The 26,359-nt window shown below is 43.4% G+C and overlaps 1 protein-coding gene and 1 pseudogene across 2 annotated transcripts in view; both read left to right on the top strand.

Annotated features, from left to right (window-relative positions):
- GNA14 (G protein subunit alpha 14) overlaps nucleotides 1-26,359 on the top strand; it is a 203,068-nt gene that overhangs the window by 162,766 nt on the left and 13,943 nt on the right. The window lies entirely within an intron of this gene.
- Nucleotides 4,327-5,878, top strand: LOC125120080 (40S ribosomal protein S27-like; annotated as a pseudogene).

The raw sequence follows: 26,359 nt of genomic DNA, 5'->3' as shown, positions 1-26,359 counted from the left end.
CCTGGTGCAGTGGGTTAAGCATTTGGCATTGCTTCAACTGCTGCATATGTCATAGCTGCAACTCAGATTTGGTCCTGGCCCAGGAACTTCCATATCCTGTGGGCACAGCTGAAAAAGAAAAAAAAAGTCTACACCTTTATTGAGATTTATTTCACACTCCATATAAATCACCCTCTAAATTCTACACTTGAGCATATAATTAAATGTTTTTAAAACAATTTTTGTCCCCCATAAAAGAAACTGTACCCATTTCACAGTCATTCCTCCATTTACCTCACTCCCGCCCAGTCCTAGGCAACCAATAAAATATTTTATATCTCTATAGATTTTCCCATTTAGTCATCTCACATAGATGGAGTCATACAGTATGTGGCCTTTTGTGACTGGCATCTATCACTTAGCATGTTTTCAAGATTTATCCCCATCAGGGGAGTTCCCATCGTGGTGCGGTGGTTAACGAATCCGACTAGGAACCATGAGGTTGCGGGTTTGGTCCCTGCCCTTGCTCAGTGGATTGACGATCCGGCATTGCTGTGAGCTGTGGTGTAGGTTGCAGATGCGGCTCGGATCCCACGTTGCTGTGGCTCTGGTGTAGGCCGGTGGCTGCAGCTCCGATTTGACCCCTGGCCTGGGAACCTCCATATGCCGCAGGAGTGGCCCAAAGAAATAGCAAAAAGACAAAAAAAAAAAAAAAGATTTATCCACATCATACCATATATTAGTACTCATTCCTTTTTATTGTTGATTTATATTCTGTTGTATGGTTATACCACATTTTGTTTATCCATTCATCAGTTGATGGCTATTTGGGTTGTTTACACTTTTTGGCTAATGCCATAGTGAACATTCTTGCACAGATTTTTCTGTGGACATGTATCTTAGCTTTTCTTGTGTATATACTTGGAAGTGGAATTGTTGGGCCATAGAGTAAATCTCTGTTTAACTAGGTGAGGAAATGTCAAGCTGTGTTTCAAAGTGGCTGCGTGATTTTCCAATTCCACCATCAATGTCTGAGTTATTATTTTCCTTCATCCTTACCAACACTTGTTATGTTCTGCCTTTTTGAATACAGCAGTCCTCATGGGTATAAGCAGTGTCTTTGTGATTTCGGTTATATTTATTTGAGAACCGATGATTTTGAACATCTTTTCATATGCTTATCAATTATTTGTAAATCTTTTCAAAAATGTCTATTCAAATCCTTTGTTACTTTTTGAATTATTCACCTGAATTGTTAAGGGTTTCTTAATCTGAGTAGAAGTCTTATCAGATATGTGATATATAAATATTTTGTCCCATTGAATGGGTTGTTTTTTTATTTTCATGATTGTGTCCTTTGAAGCACTAAAGTTTTAAATTTTTATGTAGTTGCAGTTCAACTCTTTTTGTTGTTATTGTTGCTTTGCTTTTGGTGACATATCTCAGACTCCATTGCCTAATTAAAGGTCCAAAAGATTTACTCCTATGCTTTTTTCTGTGTAAAGTTTCAGCTCTTACATTTGGTTTGATGATTCCTTTTGAATTCATTTTTGTATTGGGTGAGATAATGGTCTAGCTTTATTCTCTTGCATTCGAGTGTCTGGTTGTCCCAACACAATTTGTTGAATAGCCTATATATTCTTTTCTCATTGAATTGTCTTGGCAACTTTGTAAAACAAAACAATTGACCATAAATATAAGGATTTATTTCTAGACTCTCAATCTAGTCCCTTAATCTGTGTATCTCTTCTTGTGCCAATACCACACTGTCTTGATTACTGTAGTTTCTTAGTAAGTCTTGAAATTGAGAACTGTAAGTCCTCCAACTTTGCTCTTCTCTTTCAAGATTATTTTGGTGATTCTGGATCTCTTGCACTTCCACATAAATTTTAGGGCTAGCTTGTCAATTTCTGCCCAAAAAGGGGGGGGGGATTGTTCTGATTATGTAGATCAGTTTGGAGAGTATTGTCATCTTAAAAATATTAAGTCTTCAGATCCATGAACATGAGATGTTTTTCCATTCATTTAGAGCTTCAGTTTCTTCCAGCAATCATTTGTAGTTTTAGGTATACAAATCTTATACTTCTTGCCCTAAATTTTATTCTGAAGTATTTTATTTTTTGATGCTGCCTCAAATGGAACTTTTTAAATTTTATTTTTATTTGTTTTTTAATTAAAGTATAGTTGATTTACAATGTGCCAGTTTCAGTCTTGAAATGATGACTAGTGTATAAAAATACAATTATTTTTAAAATTGATCTTATATCCTGCATCCTTCTGAACTTATTTGTTAGCTATAAGAATTTTTAGTATATACCTTACAATTTGCTACATGCAAGATCATCTCCTCTATAAACAGAGATAGTTTTACTTTTTCCTTTTCAATCTAGATGCATTTTATTTCTTTGTATTGCCTAATTATTTGGGCCAGAACCTCCAGTACAGTGTTTCTTGTTGGAAATTAAGGGCCCAGAAATGCAGTCCTCCATCACTATGATTGAAGCCATGCTGTGGAAGATTCGGTGAACAGAGAGGGGCTTGATGAAACTGACAGTAACATGGTTCCACTTAACACACCTTCCCTGATGCCATTTTGCAACATCTTAAACAGAAAAATACTGCTGTCTTATCATGTGTCCCAAGTCATCAGTAGAAGTCTAGTGTGAAGATGTGCAAGGTGTTTTATCCTTAAATAATAAAATAGAGGGCTGGGCAACAGTGCTGACGTTAAGCCACACGGAAAGAGTCACTTGGACCACTGTTGCCGGATTCAGCACTTTGTCAAATGCGAGAAGACGACAGATTCAGCTGTTGGAGCATCACCAGTAATTATTTTATTAATGGGGTGATCACATGGGAAAACAGACTTCCTAATAACTCTAATAGACTACTTCTTACTGATGCAGTTGGCACATATGATACCTTTTATGTATTTGTTTATATAGTTGACTCTTGAACAACAGGGGTTTGAACTGTGCAGATCCACTTATAGGTGGATTTTTTTCAATAGTAAATACTGTAGTACACACTACAGAATTGTGGATATGGAGGAACTGGGTATACAGAAGAACTGTGTATACGGACTATAAATTATGTGAGAATTTTCAACTCCAGAGGGTCAGTGCCCCTCACCCCTTGCTTATAATAATTTGCTGAGTGTGTCCTTTCTTCTTCCATTATGATTGACAGCAAAGACCTTTTTCTGCCTTTACAAGACCTTACGCACATGGTGTGATGCAGCTCACAAACTGTACAGATGGTTCTCCTAACTCAGGTGTGACTTGACTTTAGTGATCATTGCTGGTTATAGGACTGAACTTAACTTTCTCCTATGCTGTCATCTTCCCTCCTGAACAGCTTCCCTAAAATGCATGCATAGCACCTCCAACACAGTCTGTACCAAACCTGCCCCCACTGCCACTGCTCAGGCTACTCTTCCCCTGAGATTTCCAACTTCTCACAGTGATACTGTTGTATATCTTGCCCATTTCCCATGTTTGTTTAATACTTACACCTTCCTCTCCCTTGCTCCTTTTATCTAGTCGTTAATGGGTCATGTTGAGTCCACCAGTCTGGTTTCTAGCAAACTTGACCATCTTCCCTCCCTCTGCATTCTCAGGTGTCTTCACCCAGAGAGTGGCCAAGATTTTTAGAGTTGACGATCTTCATCTGTTTCTTCAATTAATGATAATTTGTTGCAAGGCTAACCTTTAAGCATTGTTCTGATCCTATCTCTTTCTTACTCCTACCATCTCAGTGGCTCCCATGACTTGTAAAATTCAGCCCAAATTCCATAGCAGACAAAGTTTTCCATGCATTGGCCCCAGGATTTCTTGTTCATCTAATCTCTTGTTGGGGTCAAAACTCTACGTCTTCTATTTATGTCCCTTTGCTTTCTGACTCCCAGATCTTCACTTACTTTGTCTCTTCAGCCTTGAAGCCATTTCAGCATTTATCTGATTTCACTCATAACTCATTTACATGCCACCTTCTCTCTGAAACCTTTTCTGATCTCTCCAGTTAGTGTCAATCTCTTGTGCTTTCTGAAGCCTTGTAGCAGTGTAGCTGTAGCTTTCTTAGGCATTTTCCACCTTCCATCTTGTTAATTAGTTTTTTTGTTTGTTTGTTTTTGTCTTTTTGCCTTTTCTAGGGCCGCTCCTGCGGCATATGGAGGTTCACAGGCTAGGGGTCCAGTTGGAGCTGTAGCCACCAGCCTACACCACAGCCTCAGCAACACGGGATCTGAGCCGCTTGCTGTGACCTACACCACAGCTCATGGCAACACCGGATCCTTAACCCACTGAGCGAGGCCAGGGATCGAGCCCGCAACCTCATGGTTCCTAGTCGGATTCATTAACCACTGAGCCATGACAGGAACTCCCAGTTTTGTTTATAGATGTATAAATAACTTAAGCTCCTAGCGACTCTTTGTAAGGAAGCAGAAGTTGACTGAATCCATGGTGGAGTATTGTACAGGCAACATGGTTGTCATTGCCATTTCAGGGCATCAGACTCTGATCATTTCTCACATGTGCTTTAGAGTCACCTGTATTTATCTCCCAGCCTCTTACCCTTTCCTTTCCAGTTTATTCTCTTGAAGATATTATCCAGAGTTATCTGATCGGGCACTCCCCTTCCCAGTGTGATTTAGTTCCACTCTTAATCCAGGCTCTTTATTCCTCCCAGGCTGTGCCCCACCGCCTCCCAGCCCCGTCACTCAAACACACATGCAGCTTTCCTGGTCATCCTGAAGATGCCGCACCCATTCTGTGCCCCAGGCGCTCTCCACTCCCCAGAGTGTCTGGATACTTTAGTGAATCCTCATCCTTCTCCAAAATATAAATATTTCTTTTCGAAGCCCATTCCATACTCTTATTTTATGCTGCTGTCACTTATAAGCCCAAATAAACCCGTTTCCTCTGCTTGGCTTACATATCTCCCCTGAACATACTCAGGGCCCCCGAATGTGGTTTTGGATTTTTTATGCAATTATGTGTGGACATGTCTGTCTCCTTGCAAAGGCTGTGAACTCCCTAAAGTGCAGAGGTTTTCATTTTATCTTGATAGCATCAGCATCTAGTCATCTGGCAGGTATTCAGTGCACATTTGAATGCATGAAAACAAAATCCAGGAATGCCTTTTAATTCTAAAGAGGAAACTGATGAGTGAAACACAACTAATCAAGCTGTCTCGTTATAGCCCCCTGAGAAAGAAAAATGGTCCAAACCAGGCCTGCAGTAGAACTTTCTGCATGATGTAATTCTCAACCTTCTTCTGGGAAGTAATTTGCATCCTTGATTAAATGCTTGAGCAATTCTCTGATACTTCTAAATGATTAAGAACTTCTGAGAAGTCAGAGTTGTTCAACCAACTGACTAACCTAATAATCTTTGACCAGACTGTTCTTTCCTTACCAAATAAAACTTTGACACATGCTTATAAACAATTTGTCTGGAAAGTTGTTCTTTCTGGTGGTGAGGACCTCTCCATGAGAACATGCCTCTCACAAAGGATCTCCTTCATCCATGTCTAGAAGAGAAGAAGAGGAAAAACAAGAAAAAGCCCCTGGTGCAGAGCCCACTTCCTATTTCACGGATGTGAAGTGCTCAGGATGCTATACAGTCACCACTGTCTTTAGCTTTGTGCAAACACTAATTTTGTGTGTTGGCTATTCTGTTATCCTCTGCCAGCTCACAGGAGGAAAATCAAGGCTTACAGAAGGATGCTCCTTAAGGTGGAAGCAGCACTAAATGCACCTTGAATCAAGATGAATGGGAAAGTGGAATTCCCCTTGTAGCATGGCCGAAAGGAATCCAACTAGTATCAGTGAGGATGCAGCTTCCATCCTTGACCTCACTAGGCAGGTTAAGGATCTGGTTTTGCCATGAGCTGTAGTGTAGGTGGCAGATGCAGCTTGAATCCCACTTTGTTATGGCTGGAGCGTAGGCCAGCAACTATAGCTCCAATTCGACCTCTAGCCGGGGAACCTCCATATACTGCAGGTGTGGCCCTAAAAAGCAAAAGCAAAAAAAAAAAAAAAAAGATACTAGTAGCAAGTCAAAAGGGCAGATTAAGAAGAGACAGCCAAGAATAACCCTCCTGAGATCATACTCACCCCAAGGGGTCTTGAAGGCCATTGTCCCTGCAAAGTGCTGAAAGAAAAAAACAATGACAAAAAAAGTGGTCAACCTGAAATCCTATTTCTAGCAAAGCTGTCGTTTTTGCTGGGAATTAAAAAATTGGAGCAGCTGCTTTGGAAAAGTTTGACAATTCTTCAAAAAGCTAAACGTAGAGTTATCTGCAATTCCTAGGTCTATACCCAAGAGAAATGAAGACACAGACCAAGATAATCTGTATGTGAATGCTCACAGCAGCACTATTCTTAAACACCCAGAAAGTTTAACAAATCATTTGGATTCTTTAATGTCCATAAAATGATGAATGTATACATGTGATATGTTCATACAATGGAATATTGTCAGGCAATAAAAAGAGATGAAATGCTGACCCATGCTACAACGTGGGTGAACTGTGAAAACATTACGCTCAGTGGAAGAAGTCAGCCATGAAGACCATGCATTGTATGGTTCCATTTATATAAAATTTCCAGAATCCAGGCAAATCCATAAAGAGAGAGAATATATTGGTGGTGGTCTCGTGCTGGGAAAGTGTGGAGGGAATAGATAGTGAGTGTGTATTCATTCCCTAGGGCTGTAACAAAGAGGCCACAAGCTGGGTGGCTCAAAAATATGACAAGTGTATTTTCTCATAGTTCCAGAGGCTAGAGGTCCAAAATCAAGGTGTTGGTAGGGTTTTCTCCAAAGACTCTAGGAGAGAATCCTTCTTTGTCTTTTCCAGCTTCTGGAGGCCCCAGGTGTTCGTTCCTTTGCTTGTGGCAGCATACCTTCAATTTCCGTCCCCTTCATCCCTCTGTGTCTGTGTCTGGTTTCCCACAGCATTCTCCTCTCCGTGTATGTTGGTGTCCACATTTCCCTCGTCTTATAAGCATATTAGTCATATGCATTAGGGCCCACCCTAATGGCCTCATCTTAACTTGATTACATCTGCAGAGATCTTATAACCAAATAAGGTGACATTCACAGTTTAATTAACCAGGGGTTAATACTTCAACATATATTTTGGAGGGTTTTTGAGGGGGTGATAAAAGTGAGCTAAAATTGTTTATGATGGTGGTCTGACAACTCCTTGACTACACAAAAAAACATTGAATTGCACCTTTTCAATGGGTGAATCATGTGGTTTGTGAATTATGTCTGAATAAAGTTGGTTTACCGTAATAACATAAATAAAGACATTCCCATTTTTAAAAAAGAAAAACAAGGAGTTCCTGCTATGGCTCAGCGGTAACGAACCTGACTAATATCCATGAGGATGCAGGTTCCATCCCTGGCCTCACTCAGTGGCTTAAGGATACAGTGTTGCTGTGAGGTGTAGGTCACAAACATGGCTCGGATCCTGTGTTGCTGTGGCTGTGGATAGGCTAGCTCTGATTTGACCCCTAGCCTAGGAATTTCCATATGCCTTGGGTGCAGCCCTAAAAAAAAAAGACAAAAAAAAAACACAATGGAATTCATGGATAGGTCTTCCTTAAAAGATACACCATTCTTTCAGGCAGAAAAGTAGGGACACCAGCCAGTAATTCAAATCCACATACACACACACACACACATACACACACACACACACACACAAACAGAGTTCCAGTAAAGATAATTATGTAGGTAATGATAAAAGACAATGTAATTATATATATTTTCTCTTTCTTGTTGCTGATATTAAAAGCAGTTCCTAGAAGAAAGGAATCCACACACGCACCTTCAGCTACATGAGGCCAGAATGACTCTAGTGTTTTTCCTGAGTTTCAGCTGTTCACTTGGACTGGCTTTGTCTGGCTTCCAAGATGCTCTCTGATCCTGAGATTTCCTAGCCTTGTTCAGGGCTCGTGGAGAACTGGCCTGTTGAATTTGGCATTATTCAACCACCACCCCTTCTTAAATGGGAAACAAATAACAAATAATCATTTTGAGACATTTGTATTTGCCACTTTTTTTTTTTCGTTGTAGAGTTGCACCTGTGACATATGGAAGTTCCCAGGCTAGGTCAAATCAGAGATGCAGCAGCCAGCCTATACCACAGCCACACCAGCTCTGAGCTGCACCTATGACCTACACCGCAGCTTGTGGCAATGCCAGATCCTTAACCCACTGAGCAAGGCCAGGGAGCAAACCCACATCCTTATAGACACAATGTTGGGTTCTTAACCCACTAAGCCACAGTGGGAACTCCCTAGTTGCTTCTGATACTGGTTAAGAAACTGTATATGTTAATTGCTAAAGAAAAAAATAGTTATCTAAAATCTAATCACACTTTCTCAAAGAAATATTTGACTGGAGTTAAAAACTAAAGGTTGAGGATAAAGGTCCATTTTCTCAGATTTAATCCCTTGGCCATGGTCCTGCCCTGTGCTGCACAGAGAGATTTGCTAAAGCAAAGGTCAGCATCGGTCTTGGAAATGACCAGCCTGCATATAGAGCAACATTTTTTTCTTTTTTAAATGACATTGACTGATCCCAGCCACTTTCATTAGCAGCCCTGGGTTTTTGGGGATCTTGAGTGAAGAATGACTGGCTTTGCCCAAATCGTGGCAGCTATTGTGGATGCAATGTTGCTGTGTCTGATTACAATGGGGAGCCATAGTGTCTTTTCTTATCCAGAGAACAAATGAGTCTCTGTATTGGTGTGAGAGTTCTATGATTCCCATGTTCTACTGCTACTTAAGATCTGAGGGAGGAGAGCCAGTACAATACTGTATCCTGAAATGGCATGCTTTGTATTAGCAGCAGCGGATAAACAGCTTGGTTTTCCGGAGTTTCCGTAGTGGCTCAGTGGAAACGAATCTGACTAGCATTCGTGAGGATGCAGGTTCAATCCCTGGCCTTGCTCAGTGAGTTAAGGATCTAGCTTTGCCATGAGCTGTGGTATAGGTCGCAGACGCAGCTTGGACCCCTCGTTGCTGTACCTGTGGCTGTGGCTAGCAGCAGTAGCTCCGATTTGACCCCTAGCCTAGGAACCTCCCTATGCCATGGGTGAGGCCCTAAAAAGACAAAAAAAAAAAAAAAGAGTTTTGTTTTACTTCCAAACCAAAATTCTACTTCCTTATCCAGTGCTTCCAACTCCAAGCTGTTTAGTACCCTTGAGTTGTTGCCACGGGAGGGCTATGGCGTGGAGATGGGGCTGAAGTCACGATGGAGTCCCCTCAGGAGGGAGCTCAGGTAGCTTTCTCCCCCGCGACAGGAGCCCAGTGGGAGGCCCAAGATAGCAGATCTAGTGGAGGAATTTGGTATTTGGGGGATCTGTGGATGATGCCAGGGGTGGGGTGGGGGTTCTGCAGACATAGTGAGCTCCGCCTTTCCTGACCAAAGTTAGGGACCTCTAGACAGATTTCATCTGACTATTCAGGAGGGAGCAGATAGCAAGAGCCACAGGGCCTTCCGCTGCAGGAGAACCCTCTGTTCCCGGTGTTCCACTCACTAGCCCTGGCTGCGGGTGAGCTTGCAGAGAAAAGAAACTGCCCATCTATTATGAGGCACAGCGCCTGGTCGGCCTGGCTGAGCCCAGGCCCAGGGAAAGAGAGCTGGCAGTCACAATAGAGGTCTTGGCAGGGTCTGACCCTTCTTGCAGCTCTGTGGGGGAATCTATTCTGTGCCTTCCTCCTGAATCCTGGCAGTCCGGCCTGCCGTCTCTGGGCTTGTAGAAATGTCAGGCCGGTCCCTGCCCCCATCTTCACGTTGCCTTCTTCCCTGTGTCTGGGTGTGTCCTCTTCTGTCTCTAACAAGGACCTCTCATTGAATTTAGAGCCCACAGGAATCCAGTATGATCTCATCTCTATTCTTTTTTTTTTTAGGGCCGCACCTGTGGCATATGGACGTTCTCAGGCTAGGGGTCAAATTGGAGTTATAGCTACTGGCCTACACCACAGCCACAGTGATGCAGGATCCAAGCCACATCTGCGACCTAAACCACAGCTCACAGCAGTGCCAGATCCTTAACCCGCTGAGTGAAGCCAGGGGTAGAACCCACATCCTCATGAATATTAGTTGGGTTTGTAACCCACTGAGCCACGATGGGAACTCCTTGATTCTTTTTTTTTTTTTTTGTCTTTTGTTGTTGTTATTTTGTTGTTGTTGTTGTTGCTATTTCTTGGGCCGCTCCCATGGCATATGGAGGTTCCCAGGCTAGGGGTCGAATCAGAGCTGTAGCCACTGGCCTACGCCAGAGCCACAGCAACACGGGATCCGAGCCGCATCTGCAACCTACACCACAGCTCACGGCAATGCCGGATCATTAACCCACTGAGCAAGGGCAGGGACCGAACCCGCAACCTCATGGTTCCTAGTCGGATTCGTTAACCACTGCGCCACGACGGGAACTCCTCCTTGATTCTTAATTATACCTGCACAGGCACTGTTTCCAAATCCGGTCACATTCTGAGGTGACATAAATTTGATGGGGACACCATTCACCTCACTCGACTTGGGGAGAACTTTCTGACAGCTTTTGTAGGGTGGGGAACCATAGGAGAGAAACCAAAGCAGAGAAGGAACTGAACTTTAGGAACCGGGCAAGGAGCACTCCTAGCACAGATGGGGGTGGGGGGGGGATATGCTCCATGGGGTGTCCCACGTGACTCATTGGTGGCCTCCTAGGACCACGCATGGCTTGGTGGGCAAGTCTTCTCACCCTGAGTCACCCCGAGGTAGGGGGTCGGGGCAGAGCATCGAAATGCCTGGCAGAAGGCAGCTGTGAGATGCCAGCAGGATAAAAAGGCACTTTGTAGGCCCCGTGGTTGTGAGAAAGCTTTGTACCTGTAGGTCAGGGGAGCTTGGGGTTGAATAAGGACACATTATTATGCTTGGCGACCGAGAAGCTGATTTGACATTTGGAAAAGAAAAAAAAAAATAAATAAATAAATGAAAATTGTTGAGGGATCAGGCATTGCTGAGATTTTGTAAAGAGCAAGAGAAATCATGGCCTAGCCTCCCCTGCAAGTTGGATTGGGGTTGGGGTGGGGAGGCTCAGGAGTTTGTGGGTGGAACCTTGGGGATGGGGCTGCTGAGAGTGGTGAGGTTTCCTCAGGCCTGAGACGGTGGGTGGGGCCACCAATGAGGGGCTGGGAGAGCACATGGGACACATTGTGGTGGGGGGAGGGAGGGGGAGAGCTCATAGGGCCCCGTGGAAGGAGTGAAGTTGTGGATTTGTGCACAGATGCAGGAAAGAGCTTGTGGAGGCAAAGAGAAGGTGAGACCAAATGTCACTGGCTGAAATCTGCAGGCGGGAGGGTTCCCAGGCACGGGAGGCTTGTGCTGAGCTCTGGGCCATGTCATAGTAAGACAACCCCTCTGTTCCTTACTTTGTCTTTTCTAAAACTGTGGTGAAACAGACAGCAGGAAATTCATCATTATCACCTTCTTTCATTTGGGGACAGTAGACACATTCACACTGTGTGGCCTGTCCCTCCCTATCCTGTGTGAAGGGTGGAGGACAGTGGTGCATGTGTGGCACTTAATGTTGGAGACAGCAAAAGTCCCATGAGAAGGTGGCCTGGCGTCCTCGGTGAAGGGGAGAAAACGTTGACCCTCTGTGGCTTGTTTGTGCAGATAAATGGACTATCTAGAACCCGGGTGAGCATGGCAGAGACATGATTCAGAAGCAAATGGGCACTGATTTCTGATTGCTCTCCTTGAGGAAGAAGCCTGGCTAATGCCAAGTTTGCTTTGAAAGCCCGGGAAAAGGCCCTGAAATGGATCGACAGTCCCTGATACAGAAGCAGTCAGATTTCTTTGGTGTCTTTACTATGGTAAAATACTAGGGTAAATTGAAAAGATACTTTAGCCCAAGTTCTTCTCAAATACATGGGCATACTTAGACTTAAAGCGTATCAGCTGTGCATCTGAAACGCAAACGCTGTCCCCTATTTTTATTTGATAATCATATTCTGAGGAAACTTTGATATCTGAGCTACTTAAATCCAGAACTTAGGCAAACCGTACCCAGTTGTATTGGGGTCAGAAACACCACAGGCTCACACACAGGTGGTCAGTCCTTCCCAGCCCCACCCCCCAAATACTTCTTAGGCCACACAGAGTTCTGGGGAGACGTCTCTTCCCTCCTCGAAGCTGTCCACTTAGTTCTGGTTTTTATATACGGAGAGTGGGGAGTGGTTCAGAGAGGACAACATGGGTCAGCTGCTGCCCCCTAGAGGCAGCCACCTGCTCCATCGTCCTATTTGGAGAGAGCCCAGGACCTACGCTGCGAAGGTCAGGGGGCGCTAGAAGAGGCTCCACAGAGCGGAAGATTTCCCAAAGATGGGAAACCTGCGATGCCCTACTCTCCTAATGCCACTCCCAGTCCGAAATGCCTGTGGGTTCTCACTGCAAAAGGAAAACAACAACCAAATATGCATCCAGGATTAAAACCACCATTTCGAAAGCACATCATTAAAGTAAGCTGTGACCCAAATATTTGTTGTGGTGTGTTTAAGAGTTTTTCAAGCTATTGAAAAGAACGGAAAAAGTGAATTACCAAAAAGAAAGAAAGAAAGAAAGAAAAAACAAAAACACCCCAGAGCAAGGAATGTTTTTGGATGACTCTCTGGGAAATGTGTGGCAATTTTTTTTTAGAAGTATAATTTCCGTGGGAGGGAACACTATTGCAGAACTAGATGCAAAGCATCACCGGAGTGTGATTTTGAGAGTTTACAGGGTGGCTAGGTGGGGCGGAGTGTCTATAACCAAGAGAGATGTGCATTTGAAGTGAAAGGCACATCAGTTGGAAATGTGAGCGCCTGAAACAGCATGTTCAATTCACTGCAAAGAGTGGGACAACCTCATGCAGTTCCCTGGATTCACTGGGAACTGGTTGTCCTCTCAAGCACTTTTTTACACACAAGGGCCTTGTTTCTCAGCCACATGGAGCTGCCAGTTAGAGCATCAAGGGAATAAGATGGACAGCTTGGACCGTTGGACTCAGTCCTTTTACCACTTGTTTGCTTATAACTACTAGAAACAACTTAACCTCTCTTGTTACTTTTTATACACTTCAAAGGACATGCCAATAAAATTTGAATTTATAAGCACTGACCTCCAAGTGGTTAATATTCTACTAGCCTTGAAAGTAGCAAGAGGGAGTTCCCTGGTGGTCTGGCACTTGCACTGCTGTAGCCCAGATTCAGTCCCTGGTCTGGGCACTGAGATCCCACATGAATCCACTGCATACCATGGCAAAAAAATAAATAAAGAAGCAAGGATGTGCCTTCCACTAAACTCTAATTCTCAAGCTCTTTCTCTCACTCTTGTTCACTAATCCTTCCTACTAAAGAGTGAGAATTTCTGTGTCTTTAGCCAGTTATTATTAATTTTTTTATTTCCCCAATACATAATTTTTTTCTACTGTAGAGCATGGTGACCCAGTTACACATACATGTATACATTCTTTTTTCTAACATTATCATGCTCCATCATAAGTGACCAGATATACTTCCCAGTGCTATACAGCAAGGATCTCATTTCTAATCTATTCCAAAGGCAATAGTCTGCATCTATTAACCCCAAGCTCCCAATCCATCCCATTCCCTCCACCTCCCCCTTGGCAACCACAAGTCTATTCTCCAAGTCCATGATTTTCTTTTCTGTAGGTTCATTTGTGCCATATATTAGATTCCAGATATAAGTGATATCGTATGGTATTTGTCTTTTTCTTTCTGAGTTCACTCAGTATGAGAGTCTCTAGTTCCATCCATGTTGCTGCAAATGGCATTATTTTGTTCTTTTTTATGGCTGAGTAGTATTCCATTGTGTATATATACCAGCATCTTCCTAATCCAGTCATCTGTCAATGGACATCTAGATTGTCAGCTATCATTAATTCACACCATGTGATTTGCTGTAACTTCAGGATGCGGTGTATAAAGCACCACGGCGAGTTTTCTATGTCAGCAGATGCAATCAGAGAAGCTGTCACTAGATGGTGAGTCATAATGGAATGAACCACATGGGCAGACTCTCCCTACTCTATTTATGAGCCTTGTTAAGCCTGTAGACTAATTAGTGAAGCTTACTTTTTCTATAAACTCACATTGATATTGATATGTATATACACCACCACTAACAGTCTACCTGATTTCATTTTATTTTATTTTTATTGTATAGATGATATCCTTTAGAATAAGGGGTAAGTAGACAGGCACCATTGGTGGCCTTCAGAATGTACGTTTCTAACTCCATTTTTCCATATTCTTTGTTAAAAAGAACACATTTTGTTCCTCAGCTGCATGTAAATACCTGAAAGTCTTCTAATGGAAACAGTCATGCTGGAGGCTTGGTGTAAAATGCTGTCTTGTGCTTGCTTGCAATTCACTATAGAAGAATCTTACTTATTTCCAAGCCCTTCTTTGATCTCTAGAGCCCCTTTTCCTCCTTTCTTTTATGAAGGACTTGGTTTTTGAATTCCCTGTTTGAAAAAAACCTTCAGTTTAGATTGGAGAAGAGCAGTTGGAAGGCAAGGGGTGCAGGAAATAATTCTCCAGGCTTTCCCAGTGTTTCCGGTAATTTCTGTCTAGTCTAGAGGGTTTCACAGGTAACCACTATCCCCCTCTTTCCTCCCTTTAAAATGTAAATGTTGTAAATCAGTTGAAGATGGTGATTCCCTGTATAGACTTTGGGGTCTGGAACCCTGGGCTCGAATGGCTGTTCTGCCATTACTATCTCTTCTCCACGCAAAGCATTGGTTTCCTAACATATGAAATTGGGATATTCAAAGTATCTAATTTCATAGGTTTGTTGTAATGATCAAGAGAGATAGTGCTTATGCAAGGTGGCCACATAATGATGGTTCGGTTTATACTAGCTGTTGTTATTTTGTTAGTTTGCTTGTATTTATGCCCTATTTCCTTTCACAACACATTGGAAGCTATTTATATGAATATATACCTTAAAAAAAACTCAGTGCCGATAAAAGTTTGAATTAATATAAAAGAGTGAATCTGGAAGGAAAATAGAACACAGGTGTTATAGGACATGAGTATTCATCAACTTCTACTGAGTTACTTATATTTGTTTCCGAGTTTCCCAGTAGCTGAAGTGAAATGAGAATGAGGTTTACATACATGATTCCTAAGCAAAACCTACCACTCCTTCAAAGCAAAACTGCCTGTGCAACTGAGAGTGGACATTGGACCTTGAAGAAGTAACCGCTGGGAATTAGCAGAAACTGTGGAAGAGTTTGACTTTCACAAGCCATGAGATTGGCTGGGGTCTCAGCCAGTGAGATCTTAGGAGAAAATGGGGCCCCTGCTGCCACGTCAGCTACATGAGTTTGGCAAATCGTGTGTGGCAAACCCTCTCTTCGAAAACTTGTCATAAAATGAGCCTATTAAAGGTTCTGTGTTCTGTCTGGGCATCTCTACTCCATGTTGTTCTTTTTCTTTTTTAAGTTTTGGGGTTTTGTTTTGTTTTGTTTTCCTTTGCCTTTCCGTGGCATATGGAGGTTCCCAGGCTAGGGGTCTAATCGGAGCTGTAGGTGCCAACCTATGCCACAACCCCAGCAATGCCAGATCCGAGCTGCATCTGCAACCTACACCACAACTCATAGCAACACTGGATCCTTAACCCTCTTGAGCAAGGCCAGGGATCAAACCCACAACCTCGTTAACCACTGAGCAGAGACAGGAACTCCTCTACTCCATGTTGTTCTATTTGTTGTGGCTCTGTTTGTTGCTGCAGTCTTTTCACTGCTGATGTCCAGTAAGTTGTCGCTAAATGCTACATTTGTTGATGGGGGTCCTGCTGTAGTTTTGGGGATTTTCTTCTATCATGCATATGTGCATTCTAATGTTTGATGTTCTAGTGAAACATTCCAGTGATTGAATGTTTAAGAATTGGGTGTGCCCTGTTACACAATTTCATGAATTGTATCCTGTTAATACACATGGCTCCTTGATTTAATATATTCTATCAATATTGACTAAACATGAGGATTTTCATGCAACATTCATTTATTCATTTCCACAATACTGATGTGTCAGCCACTTCTCTAAGCACTTGGACTAGATCAGTGAGAAAAAGACACCGAGATGCCTGCCTCCTTGGGGGTGCATCTGACACACCACACACACACACACTCAACTTCTGAGAAGTCCTGTAGCTTAAAAAAAAGTCACTGTTTCAGACCTTGTCCTAAACTTACTTGAACAAGGAACTTTTTTTTTCAGTGTATTTATAATATTTTGTAGAGTCATGTTCTAGATAATATAGCCCTCTGGGAAATGCAGACAAAGGCATAGCTGCATTATGTGCAGTCCAGAAAAAAATGTATATATATATCACTTGTGTCAACATTTGGTAAGAATCAGACAGCAGAGATATTACTGATAGATTCTCCACCAGAGTCTGGAATGCAGATATTCTTTGTTGCTGCTTAAAGGAGCTTCCAGTTCCCTTTGTGGCTCAGTGGTAATGAGCCCGACTGGTATGCACAAGGATGTGGGTTCGATCCCTAGCCTCGCTCAGTGGATTAAAGATCTGGCATTGTTGTGAGCTGTGGTGTAGGTACAGATGTGGCTTGGATTCTATATTGCTGTGGCTATGGCACAGGCTAGAGGCTACAGCTTCAATTCGACCCCCAGCCTGGGAACTTCCATATGCCACGGGTGCAGCCCTAAAAACAAATACAATAAAGGCACATCCATGTGCTTCCCATGCCTTTCGAGCAGGTGACTTCGGCAAATACTGAGGCCTCATCTGAGACTCTTACTTGATTAGCTGTTGATCCCTCACCTCCTGACAGGACAGGGATATTTCTAAGGGCTTCTGGACCAAACCATATTGTGATCAGTTGTGCACTAGTTTTTGTCTCTTACTGGACTGTGACTCTCTTGAGTCAGGCTCTGTTGACTATACCTGTCTCCCGAAGGACCCGCATAACACTCAGTATTAGGAAGCTCACTATCTGTTCTACTGACCTTAGGAGACCATATCCAGTTCTTTTTTTTTGTCTTTTTGCCTTTTCTAGAGCTGCTCCCAAGGCATATGGAGGTTCCCAGGCTAGGGGTGTAATTGGAGCTGTAGCCGTCAGCCTACGCCATAGCCACAGCAATGCGGGATCCGAGTCACGTCTGCAACCTACACCACAGCTCATGGCAATGCTGGATCCTTAACCCACTGAACAAGGCCAGGGATTGTACCCACAACCTTATGGTTCCTAGTCGGATTCATTAACCACTGAGCCATGACGGGAACTCCAAAGTCCAGTTCTTTACACAGATACCTGGTATCCACCACCTGGGTGTGCTCAGCTGATTTCTTAGGAGTTTTTAGCAGGTAGTATGTGGAACGTGGTTAAATGTCTATTTAACTGTGAGATGCTTATGGATAGAGGCACTTTGCTTGGATCCCAACAGGTTTCCTTACTCACCCAATCACTGCAAAGAAACTCATGTCCTTGATTTAATATATTCTATCAATATTGACTAAACGTGAGGATTTTCATGTGTGGAAGGGTGGCCGAGTGGCCTAATGCTGGCACGGTCCATATGAGATGGAATAAGCTGATATCCAGAGCTCCCAGGATTACTGATGAGTGTGTGGTGAGAGAGGGAAAGTGGTGTGAGGCACCTACCTGTGATGCTGCATTCTGGTTATTTTAAGAATAGGGAAGACACAGGAGAGGGGTGGACTGACATCTGGGTTGTGCTGATGACTTTTAGGGCCAACTCAGAAGAGCCTTGACCCTGATCCGAGGAGCATAAACAGCCCCTCATCCTTTGTGGTTCTGTGATTTTGTGTTCCTAGTTCCTTAATGGTGCCAATCCTTTATGTCCTCAACTACGTTTAAATTACTCATCCTTAGAAATTATAACAACTGCTTTTGGCCTCTCAGGAAAGAGTGATTATAGTGGGTGTGTTTTCCTTCATACTTTGAAAGAAGGACATCCACAAGACTCAAAGCTTATAAAGTCTAATAATGGAAGAATACATTCTTTTTTTTTTTTTTTTTTTGGCCATACCCACGGCTTGTGGAAGTTCCCAGGCCAGGGAATAAACCCACACCAAAGCAGTGATCCAAGCCACTGCAGTGATAACACTGGATCCTTAACCTGCTGTGCCACCAGGGGACTCCAAGAATACATCCCTTAGCACCATGGAATGTTAATATTGAAAGGTCTTCCTCTACCCACTTCATGTCATTTTTACCAATGAGGAAATAGGCCCCAGGGTTGGATAAATTGATCCTATTAAGCTCCTAATTGGTGGATGAGCTGGAATTATATCCTGAGTCCCTTCATGCCTGAAAGAAGCTTCTCTAACACATATTTTCTCCTCCCAGCCCCCTTGTCCTTAGGAACATGAGAGGGCACTTTGGCCCTGTGCTGGCGGCTCACTTTAAACAATGAGATCACTCACAAAAAGCATAAAAATACAGGAATTCGCTGGTGGTGCAGTGGGTTAAGGATCTGGTGGTGTCACTGCTGTAACTCAGATCCCTGCTGTGGTGCAGGTTTGATCCCTGGCCTGGGAACATCCACATGTTGCGAGTACATGACACTAAGTAGACTGTGCAAAGGGCACTTGATGACTATGCAAGAGCTGAACCCAAAGGCAGGGTCTGAGTTCCACCTCAGCTGGAATCGCGGGCATCAAGTGAGTCAGAATTCTGCTGTGTGCACATCTCTGAATGGCTGTGGAAGTGCCAGGAGTTCTTGATTCGGTAGTTAGACACATTTTAGTGAGCAGGTGAATTCACAAATACAGATCTGTGATTAATGAGGACCCATGTACGTCTTCCTGGTTTTGAGGTGGGTGTGTTCCAGGCTAAGCTTAGGAAGGCGTGGGGAAAAGGGTGAGGGCCAAGCCACAATTGCTTCTGTCTACAAGGAGTTTGCTGGGCTCTGAGTGCATTATGTTTTGCTGGGCTGACTGCAAGCCCATGACAGGAACGTTGAGAGACCAGAAGAGGCCCCACCCCTTGCCATGGTGTAGCCCATCTTGTAAATCAAGACTCAAGACCAGTGAGCATGAAGAATCGTGGGTGGAGACAGGGAAGTCTGACCAGCTGGGAACCAGAATTCCCAAGTCCCAGCATCCTGCTGTCCCTGGACAGATGCCCTGGTGATGTGGAGGGGCACGGGCATGGAGTACCAATGTCCCTCTGCCCAGCTCCAGCTCCCAGCCCATCCTGGACCACTTAATCCCACTGATTTTCCATGTTCTCTGCTCTTTCCAGTGTTTGTGTGGGGGGTGGTGGTGGTTCTGGATCACTGTGGGACATACAGATGGAATTTCTAAAATGATGTCTGGGAATAACATGGCCTTTGTTTTATTTTATTTTATTTTGCTGTTTAGGGCCACACCCGAGGCATATGGAAGTTCCCAGGCTAGGGGTCAAATGAGAGCTGCAGCCACTAGCCTATACCACAGCCACAGCATGTGGGATCCGAACCATGTCTTTGATCTACAGCACAGCTCATGGCAATGCTGGATCCTTAATCCACTGAGCAAGGCCAGGGATTGAACCCACATCATCATGGTTACTAGCCAGATTCATTTCTGCTGTACCATGACAAGAACTCTGGCCAGAGATGGCCTTTAAAGAGAGAGCTGTCCACATCTAGTGCCTAGTCCATGTCAGGGGAAGAATTTCATTTTCTGATATTTATGCTTCAGCTCAGCCTTGGATGTACCTGCCTGGCTGGTGTTACTGAACCAACTCATGAATCTAGCATTTCCTTCCCTTTGCCTTTGATTGAATAGGAAACTTGTTTTATAGAAGTAGGAAGGAGAATTTTTTTCCAGTTTTCTTAAAGAGGCCTCCCCCTACTCTGATGACTTCTCTTGATTGTCACTAGTGCCCCTGGGGAGAATATAGGGACCATCCACCTCCTCTAGGGCCAGCCCACTTGTCTTGGATTTCAGGGTCTCTAGAAATGACTGGTTTAGGTCCCAGGCTGGTTGACATGGTGTAGACTTTATAAAAACAAAGAATCTAATGTTATACCTTGGGGTAAATAAGGACATAATAAAATGGACTGCTTAAGGAAGTCATGAAAGACAAAACAGAAATTGGAAGCATTCTCTAATTTTGTGAAAAGGAGTCTGAATCAGAAACAATTCCAGCTTTTCCCACTGGGTGGCGCTTTGGTTAAATTTTACTCTATGCTTCAAGTCTCAGGGCAAGTTCGCAAACCAAATTACTTCCAGGCATTGCCAATGGAAAATTCTGAAGAGCTGGGGAAATTTATTTAAGTGGAATCCCCTTGCTTTTTACACTAATTAAATGTTTTTTTGAGGATTCTTCTTCCATGTCCTGTAAGCTTGTTACCATCGTTTCCATAAAGACAGGAAATGAGTGTAGAGACTAAATTTTCTCATAGTTGTAAACTCATACCTACCCTTGGGCCTGGCAAAGAGTGGGTGCTTCATAGTTACGTGGCCACTGAATTGATGAAGGAGGGAATGAAGATTAGACATTATCTGTCCACACGGGGGCTAGCAAACATTTTCTGTAGAATCAGTGAGTAAGTATTTGGCTTTGTGGACCATACGGGCTCTGTTTCAACAACTTGATTTTGCCTTTGTAGATGTGACATCAGCCTGACAGTGTGACAGAGCATGACTGTCCCAATAGAACTTAATTGACAAGAACAGTCAGGGAGCTGGCCCTGGCCCACCTGTTGTTTTACCTGGGTCAATTCAAAAGCACACCTGGCACCATGCAAACCTTGGTGATCACTGTGGCAAAGAGAAGTGACCTGGGATCTGTGAGCGGCAAAGACAATGCTGTTTGTTGACCAGATCCTGTGTCACCTCCCACCTGAACATAGAAGGGCCACGTTTCCCAGCCTCCTTTGCAATCAGGTGGCGCCTTGTGATGAGACATAGCCTATGAACTGTGTGTCCATGAGTGACGTCCACCAGGTTCAGACCTGGCCCATAAAATGTCCTGCGTACAGTTCTATATCCTCTTCCCTCACCTGCCTATGGGGTGCAAATGATCCAGTGCAGAGCTCACCCACCCCTAGCTCTGCTTCTCTGGCCTCTTCTCTTTCTGTCCTTCTTCCTTTCTCTGTAAATCCTGGCTGTCCCACATAAGGGCTGTGGCCACAGTCATTCCTGGCTTTTTGTTGGGGGGACCTGGGTGTGTTCTGGTATAGACCTAGCAGATTCTGCAGAGGCACAGGCACAAAATAGACAGGAGTTCCTCCTGCTAATTTGAACTGTCTCTCCTAACCCAGTTGTTTTTTTTCTTTTCTTTCTTTTTTTTTGTCTATTTTTTTTAGGGCCACACCTGCGGCATATGGAGGTTCCCAGGCTAGGGGTCTAAATGGAGCTATAGCTGCTGGCCTACCCCACAGCTCACAGCAATGCCGGATTCTTAGCCCACTGATTGAGGCCAGGGATTGAATCTGCAATCTCATGGTTCCTAGTTGGATTTGTTTCCGCTGCGCCACGACGGGAACTCCATAACCCAGTTTTGATGTGCTAAAAAATCTAAAAGAACTCGCAACTACAGGAGAGAAGGGGAGGACGAAGATGGTGAAAGGGACAGAAAATCCCATCTTGCTACATAACATGACCATGTTATGTGACTTCTGGTCACATGCAGTTAAACTAGCTCCAAATGATTTTCCTGTGAGGCAGCTTCTATTGGCCAAATATATGCATTTCTTTTGAGGGGATGCAGGGGTGGTGGTGGTGCTTACCAAGTGCTCTTGGTAAATTATACCTTGAATATATTCAGCTACCCTGGGCCCTGAGGGGGTTCAGGAGCTTTTAAAAGCCTTTCAGAAAAGGGATGTTGTGTGAGATGAAATGAAGGACTGTCCTGGTCCCTGCACTTTCACAGTGCTGCCTTTAACAAGCGCAGTCAGGAATCCACATTCATGAATGCAGGAAGGGCGGACACAGCCCTTCTCCTTATAAAAACATCAGGCCACCTCTGATAGGAACTCTTAGCCTAGCCACTCACTCATCCCCAGTTGAAATGTCTCCTTTTCTTTGATCTCTTGCATTTGTGTGTGGGTCTGATGTAGTTCCCGCCAAAAGGCACAGATGTAATTCTGGAATCCTGAAGGGCAGGCCACAGTCCTCTTCACACTCCCAGAGGCAGCCCTGGATCTAGCGTGGAGCAGGCATGTGTTCCTGTGCACTGAATGGTAACTAAGTCTGTCTGCCAGTATTCAGCTGAGTCGGGGATATATAGGTCACCCTATCCAAGGACTAAGCTCTCACCACCACCAAGACTTGAGGTTAGGGAATTTTGCCCCTAAATAGAGTGGAATGGACCAAAGTGGAAGGTTCCTACTTTGATAGAGTAAAAAATAGAGGTTCAAGCCCTCTTATGGTTTGATGATGAATTCAGAGTCACTCAGAGAAATGTGGAATAACTGATTTGTCATAGGGATTGCATGCTTTGTAGCTGTTGGAGTAGTGAAGAAGGCGTTGGAAGGCTGTTGCCTCTTTGTATATGGTGGTTGGTCAGCAGGGCTGGCAATCTGGGAGCTGGATCTTAAATAGAGCAAATATAAACTGGAATCTCCAAAGCCAAACCAGAACCCATGAAGGCAAATGGATGAGACAGAGTGGAACCTGCATCTGCCTCTCACATCTCTGTGTAAATAGTGCATGTGACTTGCAGCAGAAGCTGGCCCCTTTGCTGTGGGCCTGCACATATTCCGCCCCAGGATGAGGAGGAGCTGAAGGAGAAGGTCCAAGTAGGAGCTGGGGTGCTGAGGGCCCAGCTGCTGCCACACTCTGGTGAGGCTGACCAGAAGACCAGTGCGTGCGTGCGCGTGCGTGCGTGTGTGTGTGAGAGAGAGAGAGAGAGAGAGAAAGAGAGAGAGAGACCCTCAGAGCACAGCCTCTGCTGTTTCTCCTCTGACTCCCAAATCTCTTTGAAATCACTGTCATAGCCAATTCTAACTCAGAATCACACAGGGAAGGGAATGCTGGGAAATATCCTTACAGATTCCCAAGTTGACACAGTGTAAGGCCCAAGACTCGCTCTCTCAGCTGCACTGTTAAAACTCATTGTAGCTGCGGATGTTGTGCCAAAGTAATTTATGGCAGGACTCTTTGGAGCCTTTTAAGTTAAACTCACTGAAAGTTTGACCGACAGGAAAAGATAAAGTAACTTGGTCTTTCATGCCAACACTTTGTGGCCAGTGAATTCTGTTATTTTTGTTGGAGAAAAGATAAGGAAAAGAGGAGGACGAAGATTGGAATAGAAATAAAGATTTCTTTTGAATCTTGAATTGGGTTAGAAAAGCTTTCTTCTCATTCTGAGTGTGGTGGGAGATTGCCTTTCTACACAGGGAAATCTAGGTAGCTTTAGACCAGTGGTTAACTATTCACATGCCTGCACAACGAGAGTGGGGTGGGCTGGTGGCAACAGCGGCCAATGGAAAGTGAGTTCCTGCTGGAGTGAAGGGTTGCTAAAGAAGTTGGAATTGATCAAAAGAAGCTGGAAAACCATTTTTTAAAATGTGAAATCTCAAATAAATGGTCATTTTTGGTGAATATTCTAGATGTGCTTCTACAGTTGTTTTGAATATCTAAGGCTCTACGTGTGTCCCCACAGTCAGATTTGCTAATTGTGGTGTTTGAATTGTATATATCTTTACTGAATTTTTTGTTTATTGAATTTTTTATGAGAGATGTTTCATTTTTGGGTAAGATGAAGATTTGTCTGTTTCACTATTGAGATCCAAGAGATTTTGTTCTTATATATTTTAAGTCTATGTTCTTATCTGCATAGAACTTTAGAACTGTTTGGTCTTTCTGAACCTTTCTGTCATTTGAAATATCCCTCTCTAGGCCGGCAGCTGTAGCTGTAGCTGATTGGGAACTTCAAAAAAAAAAAAAAAAAAAAGAATAGTGCTGAAATATCCCTATCTCCAGTTATACTTTTGACCTTAAAGCCTACTCTCCCCCCCAGCTTTATTGAGATATACTTGACAAATAAACTTTAAAGTCTGTTTTTATGATAATGGATCCCTCCTTCCTTCAGGTTGGTGCTTGCATGGTATATATCTTTAGCATTGTTTTACTTGTCATGTCTTCTTGGAGTTGCATTATTTTGTTATGTTTGGTTATTTTTGTGTGTGTGCTGGACACACACACAAAAATAATTGGAGGGTGAAGATGTTATCTTCCAAATTTCAAAGAGAAATTTCCTTTTCTTCTGCCTAATGTCTGAGGATACCCAGTTTCTGAGACTGTGCTGATTTCAAGCTGAGTTGGAACTCTCTGCAGGTACGGGTGGATCCCAACCTGGAGCCAGAGGGCTTCTTAGGGCTCTTTGCTCTTGCTAACCCTTCAATCCCTGTCACCCTAGTCCTGTAATGTTGAAGAAGAAGATGATCGACCTCACACCTGCTCCTTCTAGAACAAGCAGAGCCCCAGGGAGAAAGGTTTTCCAAATGCCAGTTCAAGTCCTTGGATGCCATTCTCTCCTATACGCTGGCCCAGCACCTACTTACTAGTTCATTAATTTCCTGATTTTTTGAGCATATTTTTGAAAATATTTTGTCCACCATTTCTAGCTGTCCTTAAGGGAAGAGTTGATCCAAATTTCCTAGTCTTCCTTTACCTCAAGAAGTTCCTCTTTTGTTTCTTATAGAAAAAATATCTTTCTCTAGTTTAGTTGACTGGCATTTCTTTATAATGGTTTTTTTTTTTTTTTTGAGATGCTTTCAAAGCTGATTGTTATGGTACACAGAAATTTTACTCCCTAGTTTTTGTCCAGTAGGATATGTAATGTAGTCTCAGATGTTAATGTAGATGTTAAAACAAGGAGAGGTGGGAGTTCCTGTTTTGGCACACTGGAAAAGAATCTGATTAGTATCCATGAGGATGTGGGTTAAATCCCTGGCCTCACTCAGTGGGTTGGAGATCTGGCATTGTGCTGAGCTCTGGTGTAAGTTGCAGACACAGCTCAGATCCTGCGTTGCTGTGGCTGTGATGTAGGCTGGCAGCTGAAGCTCTGATTTGACCCCTAGCCTAGGAACTTCCATATGTCGTGAGTATGGACCTAAAAGGCAAAAAATAAAAAATAAGTAAAACAAGGAGGGGTGATTTATGAAAGTCAGAAATACTAAGTTACAGGGAACTTTCCTTTTTCATTGTATGTTTTATTTAAATCTTATTTGTTTTTACAAAGCTTATGGAGTTATAGGTACCACATATGACAGTAGATAAACACTTAAAACATATTCTAGATAATAAGAGAATCTAGAATATTATCTAGAATATGTTCATAAATATAGATCTTAATGAAAATGCTGAAGTATCTGATGAAAGAAAAGGAACTCTGGCTTCCTGACAGTCTCCTCTAGTCAGTGAGAGCTGTGCTGGGTGGTTAATGGTACAGGGGAGCCCCTGCGAGAACCTGGTAGAAAACGGGGATATGCTTGCTGGGCCCTGGATTCCAGCCAGAGGGGCTTTTTGGGCCCGAGTGGGACTCTCCCCCCGGGCAGTCAGGGATCCATGTGTGAAGCCAGCAAGGGGCCACTTTGTACACAGTTCCCGTCACTGTCACCCTGGGAATTTCTGAGCGAAACACACACTGTAGGACATCTGTCTTCCATGTTCTTCCTCCAGTGCAGTGAAAATGGTGGTATTGTTTGAGAAAGGAAAAGAGGAAAAGCCAGATATGAGCTCAGCATTTGAGCAACTAGTCATGTTCCTTTATCTCCTGAATGTGCTCCGATAACATTTCCTCCTTTGTGATTTTTCAAAGAAGTGAACGAGTTAGACAATTTCAATTTGATATGCTTTTCTAGCCTAGGACTCTCTCATGAACTACAGATACATTTCTATTCATCTGCTTCCTAGATTTCCCCACTCAGATATCAGCTACCTCAGGCTCAGCCTGTCCCCTGCCCACATCACAATGTTTTCCTAAATCTGACCTTCTCAGAATATTTCTTCCCTCTTTCCAGGAGATGAAAAAGCCCAACTACATGACACAAAACTTCCCCCTTTACAGAAAGGCCCCTGCTCTTAGACCGTGTGCACCATGGAGGTGGTTTGAACATGACCATAAAAATGCTCACACTCTATGTATGAGACAATTTAGCCAAGTCAGACGGAAATATACATGAACCCCTACTTTTTTAACACTGTTAATGTGCAAAAAGTCATTCATCTTATATTTCAATAGAATTTATTTAAAATACAGGTCATTCTTTTCTACCCTTATCCCCAGAACATTCTCTGGGGGCTTGGCTATACCACTCTCTCCACCAACTATTCTCTTGATGTGACTAAAGACACTTCTCTGTCAGGCCTTTTTTTTTTTTTTTTTT

This window comes from Phacochoerus africanus, chromosome 2 (genome assembly GCF_016906955.1).
Source record: "Phacochoerus africanus isolate WHEZ1 chromosome 2, ROS_Pafr_v1, whole genome shotgun sequence".
Classification (NCBI taxonomy): Eukaryota; Metazoa; Chordata; class Mammalia; order Artiodactyla; family Suidae; genus Phacochoerus; species Phacochoerus africanus.
The sequence above is the reverse complement of the archived record's forward strand: the minus strand, read 5'-3'. Positions and strand labels throughout refer to the sequence as shown.